The 5,252-nt window shown below is 44.0% G+C and overlaps 1 pseudogene; it reads left to right on the plus strand.

Annotated features, from left to right (window-relative positions):
• Window positions 1-4,667: 4,667 nt before the first annotated feature.
• LOC124557540 lies at window positions 4,668-4,785 on the plus strand (annotated as a pseudogene).
• The last annotated feature ends 467 nt before the right edge of the window (window positions 4,786-5,252 follow it).

Consider the following 5,252-nt stretch of genomic DNA (forward strand, 5'->3'; position numbering starts at 1 on the left):
CACCACTTGACATCTAAGCAATACGGGCGAGATTCGGCAGGAAAAAAGGAGAAGGTCAGAAATAAAGGCACCGTAGATAGTATGGTCATTGAACACGGAGGGCATACACAGTGCGCTGATGCTGATACAGCAGAATCGTCGCATGTTTCGTAAAATAAGAAGTAGTTGAAGGAGACTACATAAAACTTTGCGAATATAATCTCAGTGCAAGTGCCTTTCCTGACATCTAGCTTTCAGGGGAGAGCCCACGTACTTCTACTAAAATTAAAAGCTGCAACATTTATTAATTTTAGACCACGTCACTTGCGTCTGCTATCTGTTGTGCTCACCCTCGAAAACTAATTGTAAGACATACATTCTCCGAGAATGTCTCCTATTTCATTAAGTCTTCCATTACAGCTAATCATCATTTAATGATGTGCATAATGAAACCGAGAAGACTTTTTTCATATGTGTAAAAGAAACTTCATTGCACAATCAGCAAGGCATTCGCAAATGCTAACCAGCTGCCACGTAATACATAATTCATGGCCAAACTATCTATAGCACTTCTGCCTGGTGGCCCTTTTTTCCGAGGTAAATCTGACGGATGCTAATGGTAGAATACATTTTCGTTATTAGTGTTTAACAAAGAAAAGATGTCCTCATTCCGAAGTTCGGAGATAACACAGCAATGCTTTACTCGACATCGTTCTGGACGACGATTCTGCGACCTTTGAAATTACCTCCCCAGCCACTCACATGGGGATTACGATTTAAGTTGGTTCTTCACCATGGAGCAACCTGGCATTTTTCGCAGACCCAAACCACTGTCAGAGGTGCAAGGCGTGACAAGTAACAATAAAAAGAGTGTGACCGACTAGGGATCGAACACTGTACCTATGCGTTTGTTGTCTGCCTGGCAATTTTCCCATAAGGAAATCACCGACAGAGATCCAAGACGCGATAAGTGACAGACCCTTGGAGTAAACGGCGATAGAACATTGTACCTATGGGCTTGTTTCTTACAGAGTTTTTCTTATTTTGCGCGTTATACAAGCACCAGTATGAGTGTATATCGATTAAGGGAAATACTTGTTTATTTGTTGTTACAAATTAATTATAAATTCTTTTTCATTGTCCTATATCAGACATAATATCGTGGGTCAGTTGTAGACGTTGTTCCTGTTTGTATGTGCATGAAGAAAATTCTGCTCATGCGCACAACTCGCTCATTAAAAATGAAATAAAGTAAAGAAAACTTTATTAATATATGTGAAGAAATGAAGTTCAGCCTTTTTATTTTATGTTCTTTGAATCCTGTGGTCTAGTCCGTTAATATGAAGAAGTTGCACGCTGCCAGGAATATCCACAGCCTAACTGATATGATAATTAGAATCTCACTGTCGCGAATAATGGTGTCAGTTTATTTTTCAAAATCAGATTAGACGCCTAAAAGGAATCACTTCATAAATCTGTGTGCATTTCCTCGAATCTGATGTTGTGAATTGCGGTAACTGCAGAATTACTTCAGGTTCGGATGAGACGTGTCAAAAGTGTTAGAAGCATAGCTCGCTGTGATCTAATTATGGTCGTGACGTTTGACTGCGGGGTATAATACCCAGTGGAATCGTGGAATCGTAGAATGTCTTCAAAAGTTACTATTTTGTGGGTTGTTCAGTTTGATTAGCTCTAATTTTTTCCTAAACCACATTCCGATCTGGTTTTGTTCCCTGTATACAGCCTTATATGCTGGCGTTGTTATGAGATGAGTTCTTGCACATGTTGGTCTCCTGCAAGGGCTGTGTGGAAAAGTTACTCCCTAGTCGAATTCATCTTAAACAACCGTATACAACTATATGACACAGGTTCGCATCGTGAGAAGAGTTGATTGAATCGTCGCACATATCCCCTCTCAGCTATACGTTGCCTGGTCATGGCGTCATTGATTGTGTGACAGTATTTTATAACATAAGTTAGCTGTTTATAGCTGGAGTGTGTCTTTTCCTAGGTAGATAGCTTCCAAGTAATATTGGACAATAATGTTGAGATTATGATTTATATGTGGTAGACAAACTGGCAGGCCCATACTGAGAAGACAATATGTATGATAGAGATATTTTATTATATTGTCTTGAGCTGAGTAACGGTAATGGCAGGTGCATTTAAGAAATCTTAACTTCCTCACCGCCTGTCCCGCAGTGTAGCGAGGTCAGTTCTTTTCGTTTTCTGTCTCAACTTGACACGATCTTGTTCTTGGTTAGAGCGGAGGTCCGCTTTCTTGAGCTCTATATGGAAGGTATCTAGCCAACATTGTCTCGATTTGTCGATAGGTCGTTTACCACGGACTTCCAACGAAAATCCATGTTTTGCTATTGCATCTTAGTCTGTTCAAATTACGTGCCCGTACCACCGCAGACGGCTTTCCCCTATCTTCTGAACAACAGGTACCAATATCTACTGGCGTGTATTTCGTCATTTGTCATATGATTACGAAGCTTCAGGCCAGATGTGAATCCAAGCAATTTGGCTTCAGCTTTGGCTCTGCACCATACAAGGAAATTCGGCGGATTGCAGAGTGATATAATTTTGACTTGTCAGCCCTGGGTCTTCTTATCCCAAAGCACACATGTTCGTTATCCTGCCATTTAAACCATTCAGTGCGAATACGATTAGTGGTTCCACCAACGACTCAGCTGTCGGCAGCTATTTTCGAGCCAAGGTAATTGAAGATGTTTGTCTTTAGAAGATTTACACAATCGATCTTGACTGTGTCCATAATGTGTGCATCTGTTGACAGTGTGGGATTTTGGTTGTGCTGTTTAGCATGCCCCGAAGGTGCTATACTCCGATCTCTGCTGACCTACAGAGAAGGGAAGCTCTCCATAACATCATAAAAATTTTAAGGAAGGGATATTGTTGCGCAGCGGAAACGCCTTATTTGAATTGTAATTAATAAACACTGGCTCAATCAAACATGAAAATACGGGTACCACACCACATATGGATATGTAAGTGAGAGGAAGGATTATCTATCTGTAACAGAAACAAGTGGTCACTGCGACAATCAAGTTTATTGTCGTAAAGCATCAACATATGAATTACTCAAAATGGTTCAAATGGCTCTGAGCACTATGGGACTTAACATCAGAGGGCATCAATCCCTAAGAACTTAGAACTACTTAAACCTAACTAACCTAAAGACATCACAAACATCCATACCCGGGGCAGGATTCGAACCTGCGACCGTAGCGGTCGCGCGGTTCCAGACTTAAGCGCCTAGAACCGCTCGGCCACTCCGGCAGGCTGAATTACTCACTAAGATAAACAAATGAGCATTTAATAAGTTCACAAGCTGTCATAATCGTGAAATATTAGCTTTGCAGAGATGGGGGAGAGCAATGACAATAAAATCTTTAGAATAAATCGCAGAAACGATCAATGGCAGCAAGAATGGTTAGTGTATTACAGAGGGTTGGGGCTGTTTTTGTGGGAGGAGACCAGACAGCGAGCCGCCGGAGTGGTCGAGCGGTTCTAGGCGCTACAGTCGGGAACCGCGCGACCGCTACGGTCGCAGGTTCGAATCCTGCCTCGGGCATGGATGTGTGTGATGTCCTTAGGTTAGTTAGGTTTAAGTAGTTCTAAGTTCTAGGGGACTGATGACCGCAGAAGTTAAGTCCCATTGTGCTCAGAGCCATTTGAACCCTTTTATGAACCAGACAGCGAGGTCATCGGTCTCATCGGGTTAGGGAAGGACGGGGAATGGAGTCGGCCGTGCCCTTTCTAAGGAACTATCCCGGCATTTTCCTGGAGCGATTTGGGGAAGTCACGGAAAACCTAAATCAGGATGGCCGGACGCAGGATTGAACCGTCATCCTCCCGAATGCGAGTCCAGTGTGGTAACCACTGCGCCACCTCGCTCAGCATATTACAGAAAGGACATGGTTCAAATGGCTGTGAGCACTATGCGACTCAACTTCTGAGGTCATCAGTCGCCTAGAACTTAGAAATAATTAAACCTAACTAACCTAAGGACACCACACACATCCATGCCCGAGGCAGGATTCGTACCTGCGACCGTAGCGGTCACGCGGTTCCAGACTGAAGCGCCTTTAACCGCACGGCCACACCGGCCGGCAGAAAGGACATGGAAAAATAAGAATGAACACTAGTAACATCGCCAAAGTGCATGACGAAACCAACTAACTGGCTGCGAAACGTTAAAACTTCACTGTTGGTTTCTTATGGGGATTAACTAACATGGGATTAACTAACAACGTGTCCCTACCAAACCGGTGATTGCAATGACGACCTATTCTTTTCACGCTCATGAAGTGTGAATGCGTATAGTGAAAGCGGCAACAGCTGGAGATCCTGAGTCCATCTCGTCCTTTTTACTCAGTACTAAATTTGAGAAAACATTCTACAACGCCGTAAGAGCGGACTCATCGGTCCCCCAATGACAAACGTTCTCTTCCGTCCTCTGGTAGCCACAGCTCTTCTCAGTCCTCCAATCGCAAGTGTTCTCATCCTCAAAACCATGAAAATTAGCTGTTTATGCCAAAGCAGGAGTCTTGCTGGCCGTTAGTGGCAGATATTGCGAGTTCTGTCCAGTAATAATTTTCTAATAAGATTAAACAAAATCCCACTCCTGCGGTTTTAATTATTATCAACCAATAGTGCTGTGTGCCAACTGCCTTGCCGCAGTGGTAACACCGGTTCCCGTCAGATCGCCAAAGTTAAGCGCTGTCGGGCTGGGCTAGCACTTGGATGGATAACCATCTGGTCTGCCGAGCGCTGTTGGCCAACGGGGTGCGCTCAGCACTTGTGAGGCAAACTGAGGAGCTACTTCATTGAGAAGTAGCGGCTCCGTTCTCGTAAACTGACATACGGCCGGGAAAGCGGTGGGCCGACCACATACCCCCTCCATATCCGCATCCAGTGACGCCTGTGGGCTCAGGATGACACAGCGGCCGGTCGGTAACGTTGGGCCTTCCAAGGCCTGTTCGGACGGAGTGCGAATAATGCTGTGTGGTATGGAGGAGACCAGGAAGTCTCTCCCGCTCCATGGTATGATTATGAAGCTGAAAAACAGGAGGGCTTGTACGTAGACATAAAGGAGAAAGCACTCACTCTACTGAATATAACACCATGAAAGAAAGAGGAAGCCTGTTCCAAAATTTTAAAATAAACATTCTTCTGTAGTATGACTGCCAAGGTAAAGGTAAACGACATTTCTCAAACTGCAGCATCTCTGAAAGGCTACACCTGGT

The sequence above is a fragment of the Schistocerca americana genome, chromosome X (assembly GCF_021461395.2).
Source record: "Schistocerca americana isolate TAMUIC-IGC-003095 chromosome X, iqSchAmer2.1, whole genome shotgun sequence".
In the NCBI taxonomy this organism is placed as follows: Eukaryota; Metazoa; Arthropoda; class Insecta; order Orthoptera; family Acrididae; genus Schistocerca; species Schistocerca americana.